This window comes from Tachyglossus aculeatus, chromosome 22 (assembly GCF_015852505.1).
Source record: "Tachyglossus aculeatus isolate mTacAcu1 chromosome 22, mTacAcu1.pri, whole genome shotgun sequence".
NCBI lineage: Eukaryota > Metazoa > Chordata > Mammalia > Monotremata > Tachyglossidae > Tachyglossus > Tachyglossus aculeatus.
Genome location: NC_052087.1, coordinates 51,657,611 through 51,664,407, shown reverse-complemented (window position 1 = coordinate 51,664,407; position 6,797 = coordinate 51,657,611). Strand labels below are relative to the sequence as shown.

At 40.4% G+C, this 6,797-nt stretch overlaps 1 long non-coding RNA gene across 1 annotated transcript; it reads left to right on the top strand.

Moving 5' to 3' along the window:
- The first annotated feature begins 1,716 nt into the window (after positions 1 to 1,716).
- On the top strand, positions 1,717 to 6,421 carry LOC119943779. The gene is made up of 2 exons (XR_005455682.1): positions 1,717 to 4,541; positions 4,837 to 6,421. It is a non-coding gene; the product is annotated as an uncharacterized LOC119943779 (long non-coding RNA).
- The last annotated feature ends 376 nt before the right edge of the window (positions 6,422 to 6,797 follow it).

Below are 6,797 nucleotides of genomic sequence, written 5' to 3'. Positions count from 1 at the left end.
AATGTGTCACCGACTAGTTGTTTTCCCAATCAAAAATATTTTGGATTAAAGTTCATTTTTGCTTGTTCTGACAAACAAAAACTGGGTACATTATTGATATTATGTAATATTTATGTAAAGCATTTTATCTGGTGGAGCCAGATTGTGAAAGGATTTCAGGGTGAAACTGTGTGAGAAAGGCTTTTCTCATTCCTCCACCGCTGAGGTATCCTAAAATGGCTGCCGTCTAACACGAGAAAATGGCGACTGCCTCTTTACGGCTGTTGTTTTGTAACGAAAATGAGGCAAGTCACCTATACGCCCCTCAAAAGCCGTAAAGACCTTTCATTTTGGACACAAAAACCCGAAAATGCGTACTATTAACTAATTTTCTGATAAAGCAAATGAAATTAAGTTCACATTGTCAGCATAGGGCAATGGACGTCTTTCCAATACTTCTTCCCAAAATACACCACAGAGGGATGACCACAGACCCACTCCTTCTTACTCTTCATATTTGTCTAGCAAAATTGTAATAGTTTTTAAAAGCTATTGATCTTTTTAATGGACCTCAGGGTTAAAGTTCACTGTCTCAGAAAGTTTCCCGCATTAACTCTCCAATGTTGTCGAGTTCTCGAACTATGCATATAATGCCAAAGAAAAATCCAATTTTGGCCTTTATTTGTTATGGAAAAACCTATAAAATCAGCGTCTGTTTTTAAATTCCCAGGAACTACTTGTGATGCGTCACAAAGAAGGCGGAGGGCTATTAAAGTCCAATTGTGAGTCTGTCTCTGGTCTATAAAGACTCCACCCGCGAGCTTACTGGTAGGCAGATTTGCAGGCAGAGCTGAGGCGTTAGGGTCGGAGTAGGCAACGATAGGACGAAGACTAGGCTAATTTTAAAAAGAAAAAATAGGGTTCTTTTATAAAATACAGAGATTGTACAAATTAAATAGGGAAATCCTAGGTGATGCTTTTCAGTTCTATAAAATAGACCTTTCAAAGGTCTCATTGAAAGAAGAAATATGAAGATGCCGTATCTAAAGTATAGTTGGAAGAGCGAAGAATCGAAAAATCTAATTTTTAAAGAATATAAAGTAGGATGAAGGAAGATTTAAAACTTACTAAACATAAATAGGCTTTAAAAAACCACTAAAAATGGTTAGGTGGAGATTAAAACTCCGGTAATCTTAAAACAGATTTTAGGGGGAAACTGAAAATCAGAGATGAGGCAATTTAAAAATTGAAAAATCTAACGTTACTAATGGAAACGACAAAATTTAACCTTCAAAATATTGCATCTAGGTAAACTGCTAGGCTGAAGACTAGAAAATGGATGGTAGAAAGCTGGAAAAAAAACAAAATAGAAAAACTGAAAACTAGGAAATGGAAGTAGAAAAAATGGAAGATAGAAAAGTTGAAAATTAGAAAATGGAAGATAGAAAAAATGAAAAGTAGAAAAGCTGAATATTAGAAAATCGAAGAGAAAACTGAAAATTAGAAAATGAAGATAGAAAAACTGAAAATTAGAAAATGGAAGATTTAAAAAGCAACTAGAAAACTGAAACAAAATGGAAGATAGAAAAATTGAAAATAGAAAATGGAAGATAGAAAAAACGAAAACTAGACAGTAGAAAAGTGGAAGATAGAAAAAACGAAAACTAGAAAGTAGAAAAGTGGAAGATAGAAAAAACGAAAACTAGAAAGTAGAAAAATGGAAGATAGAGAAAATGAAAACTAGAAAGTAGAAAAGTGGAAGATAGAAAAAGCGAAGATAGAAAAGGAGAAACTGGAAGATAGAAAATTAGAGGACGGAAGATAGAAAAGGTGAACATTAGAAAATAGAAGATAGAAAAACTGAAGCGGAAAAAGGCTATACAAGGGAAACTAATGCAAGAGGCTTCATTCCCAGTTGGGAAAGCAAAACGAGGAAGGCAAAGCCAAAAAAAGATAGAAGTATTAAAGTAGAAGAGCGCACTATTGCAGAACAGCCTAGAACAGCCCTACTGTAAGAGTAAAGGGTACTGCAGATTTGAAGTTGGTAATGAGGAAGATACGCAGGTAGCAAGTCTAGAAGATAGAAGACTGAAGTCTGAAGATGTTCCAGGAAGAAAAGAGAGGCAATGGCGAGGGAGAAGTTGGCTTTAAAGCTTAAAAAGTAGGGATGGGCCAACAGCCCTGAAGCGGAGATTTTTAGGAAGAAATTTCATCTCCAAAGTAGATGTCTTGAATTCGTTGCTTGTAAAATTAAGGCAGTTGTTTTTTTTTGTCTGTGAAGAGCATTAGAAGAATTTTTAAAAGCGCCTTAAGCTAGGCCAGCGTTCTAGAATACTTTAAATCTTACAGGACTTCGATGCGTGCAGTTTCTCGAGACGGAGGATAACTTTAAATGCCAGCTTTAACCTAGCCTTTGTCGGACTGAGCTTTGATTGAGCTAAAAGGCTTTTTAAACCTAAAAAAAGAGGACTAGCATTTAACGAGGAGCTGACGAATTGAGGCCCCCCCCCCTTCCCTCTCCCAGACGGATGTGGATTCAGTGAAGCTAGGAAGACAGGACGGAGGAGACAGGATTCGTGGAGCCAGTGCGCTGCTTGGTGAAGCTAGGAACCAGGAGGTGAAACGCGAAGCTAGAGGAGAGAGGACCCCCCCCCCCAGGAAGGAGCCCCCCCAGTGCGAGGTGGTGAAGCTAGCGAGGAGGCAGCGGCAGCAGCCCGGCCCATCCCGACCCATCCGAGGCGATTGGAGGCAGTAGCTAGAGGCTTCTAGACCCAGGAGACCCATTGGCAAAGGCAGAAAGGAAAAATGTGTTTGTGGTAAAACGCGGCGAAAAATGGTTTTACTGTGGCTAGTTTGTAACTTAACGAGGAATGCTGTTGACTTGTAATTTAACGGGGGCGGGGGGTGGTGGTCTGTGACTTGCAGTATCCAGAGGGACTTGTGGTGGGGAGGGGGAAAAGAGGGGCGGGGGTCGCTTTTCGGTTGTTTTAGGTCTCCCTCTCTTGCAGGCCCGTTTTCTCGTTGGCATCTTTATCTGAAGCTTTGAGGGCAGTCGGCCAAGGCCCGGAGCTTAGGACGGCTGGCGTTTCCCCTTCACCTTAGAGTGGTAGATAGCGTCAATTGCTGTAAAAAGCGCTAAAACCCAATTGGGGAAGTGGAGTGAGCCTGGTGGAGACACACCGAACACCTCTTGAGGCAAGGAATTTGTAAGCGACCAAATTTGTAAGCAGCCAAATTGGATCCATTTTTGAACAGGAATATTTCAGTTGCGGATAAACTGCTTTCTTCCCCCTCCCACCCCTCCCCTCGACTTCATTTTACAGTAAGAAATGTTTTTCTTTCACTAATGGGGAGGGAAAGTTGGCCTTTTCTTTGGGCGGCGAGGTGGGGGGGGGCACAATTTTTTTTTCTCCAGTTTTTTCCCCCCTCAGGTATCTAGAATCCAAAGCCAGCCGACCCAAGAGGTTGCAATTAAAAAGCAAAGAAGCCAGTATCAGAATGTCAAACCAGAGGTGTACAATGACTAGGAACTGAGTAGCAGTTAAGGTGTATGGAGGAAATGGCTTGGAGGTCTCCTAAGTGACGAAAAAGTTTTTAAAAGGACTATTTGGGTGCGGGGTGGGGGCGTTAACGTGCTAATAAGGGGGCGGGGTAGGGAGGCAAAATGAGCTGTTTCTAAGACTTTTCGCAGATAATCTAGTCCGCTTTGGACTTGGTTTAGAAGTGTAATACTGCAGTGCTGTTGGCGAGAAACCTCCAGAACTCGCAGCCGATTTTACCTTGGAAGAGTTTTCCCACTTGGAGCTGGGAAGGCACAGCACAGTGCAGCTTGTTCATTTCATTCAGTCATCCCCCTCTGGAGAGCTTCAGAAGAGCTTGACTAGGCCAATTCCTGAAGTTAAGTTCTTAAATCTGTCTTCTCTTAAAGTTGGGGAGGGGGTGAGGTTATGCAGATGGCAGTCCGTGGTATGCATTGGGGGATGGGCTCGGGGGGAGGGTTAGGTAATTTGTTTATATTTTCAGAACTCAAAATTAAGATGGAAAAAGCTACAGAACTCAGCTTCCAAGGTGGCAAGTAATTCCAGGTTTTGTAGCAATTAAACCTTGCCAGGTAATAAATGGAATTTCGAGAGTCGTGGGGCAACCCTGTTACTGTATATCTTTAAAAAAAAATACAGTACGCCGATGTAAAAAATAGTACGAGGAGAGGATCGGAAAAGCAACACTGGTGTTCTTTCCAGTGAGTCATCCATAATGAAACATTAGGAGGGGTTGGGGAAAGGAAGGTGAATTTATAGAGATATAAGGTGAGGTATGTAGCGGGGGAAAGAGCCTGGTTCCATGAAGGCTCGGGGTGGATGGCACGGACCTTTTTTTTATTTGGGGGAAATTTGTTGGAACTACCTTGTTTGGATATAGTAGTGTGTGTGGTTCTCTTTTGGAATTTTTTTCAGGTGATTTAATGTAAAAGTTAATGCTACTCTAGAAACTTCAGAGCAAAGGAAGTTGCTTTATGACCCTGAGGTGATCCCTTCTGTGATGGTAGCTTTTTTATATTCCAAGTAAGATTTCGTTTTCAGTTGTCTTGAGTCGCTAGTGTAGGAATAATCCCCCTTATTTTTTTTTGTACGACCGCAACACAAGATGTAAGGTATGCTTTTAACTCTGTCACTATAATCCGTACATTTTAAAATGAAAAGTTTTAATGTTAAAAAGTAACTTAGTTAAACAGTTGTCAGTGTGAACGAAGTATAAGTAACTGATTAAAAGTAAGAAACATTTGTGGTGGTTTAGCTTGAATGTGTCTTTCTTCGGGAATGTGGCGGTGGGGAGGGGAAACCTTTTTTTTTTCTGTAGACTTTTTTCAGATACCTTCTGAATCATAACCAGCCTGGCAATATGGCGTCCTAAATGCAGAGGGAACAGCTCCTTGGTGAATGATAAGTAAAGGCAGAAAAGATAATTATCTCATTTCCTCATGGGGGAAAAAAAAAAAATAACCCGAGATGGCACCCACTGGTCAACATAAGGAAAATACTTGGTCTTCAAAAATCAAAATCTAAACGAAACCTATCAATTCGAAGTTTTTATGGCTTGACTCCTCAAAAAGCTTTCCCAAAAAGCGTAACAAAATTTATGAGAATACCTATTTACAATGAAGAGAAAGTATCCATCTCCAAACGCTGCTTTTACAAAGGCAGAGAAAAAGCGCACACTGAAAGCCTTTACTACATAAATGTTACCGGATTAGAAGAAGCTGAAGTAATTCACAGAGGAGGAGTGGGATGAAGTGTCACAGTTTTGGATTGAAAGGAGGCTGTGCTGTGTTCCGTTGTTTCGTTTGCCTCAGACAGGTTTCTCTTCACTAAATTGTGAGAGGAGTTTTACTTCATTTCATCTGGAGCTGAAAACAGCAGGCATCTGTTAACAGATAAGTTTTAATTGCGTCAGCAAGTATTGCATGTTAGGGATAAGCGTGCTTATTTTTATTTTGGAGAAAAAAAAACTTTAAATTCAGGATGGCCTTAGACATTCGTAGCCTTTTTTACCCTCCTCCCAAGTCTATGTGCCACACGGCTTGCATCTCTCTGACTATATCGAGGCTTCTGATTTATAGTGGTGGTGTTGGATTGTTTTTTGTTTTTTTCCCATCCTGGTCCTTTATTCAAGGCTCTCTTTATTATCCACCTCTTATTTCACCAGTTGCCTAAAGGCAGATAAGCATAAAATATATACTAGTCTTGGCAAGCTACCAATCGCTAAGACTGGCAGTCATTACATACCGTCCTAGAAAATGCCTCCAAAAGCAAAGCTGCACAGTGGCTGGCTGTTAAACATGTCTATATTTTTATTTTTAATTTTTTGCTTGAGCTGTTTTTTTTTACACGTTTTTACTTTTTTGTTGCATTGTGTAGCTAAATATTTGCAGAAAATGTATACTATTTCTCAGGCACCCTTAAATAAAGTTAGTGTGCTTTTAGCTGTCTCCTTATTTAACATGTATTGTCAATGTTGTTTGGTTAGTGTTGGGGCAATCTGGGGGGGATTCTTCTCTAATCTTTCAGAATCTTTCTCCACCGAACACTCCTCATCAGATCAGGATTTGAGCAGAAGATCGAAAAGTGTCTTTATTCAGGCAGGAAAGACTGGCAGAAACTTTTTAACCCCCTCTTCAATGAGCAGTTCTAGTTCCAGGCCACTTGGCAATAGAGACCCTCTAATTAAGGAAGGTATCAGCCCCGAATAAAAATGCTTCTTAGAAGGAAACTTTATGAACAGGAAACCAGGTAACTGAATTCTGTCCTTAAAGACTACTTCTGTATCCAGAATAGTCGTGGTGATAGGTAACTGTTCTCAGTCTTATGAGTTGATTAAAGTAACTAATGTTACTCTGGTCAGTTTTACACACTGCATGATAATTTTAATGTTTGGAACCAACTCATTTAAAGCTAGCCATTGTGCAGAAGTAGATTATAAGAGGACTTTTTCGCTGGGGGGGGGGAGAATGTTTTTTTTTTCCTTTAGAATTTTCCTTTTCAGAGGCTTCATTTCATCCTTCTTGAAGCAGAAACTAGCTGTTCAGGATCTTGGCTTACAATATAGCACTTGGCTCTGCCTTCTGTTCTCTACTCCTAATGTGTGAGCCCCTGCAGTGAGTTTAAACATCAGTATATTAAAAATTGGAAAATGGAGGGAAGGGGAAAAGCGGGGGGGAGGAGGGGGCTTACTTGTTTAGCTTTTCTTTTTACAGACTTCACAGAGAAAGCAGTGTCTGACCGCAGGTCTAATCTGTTGGCAAGTAATGTGCACAGTATGCT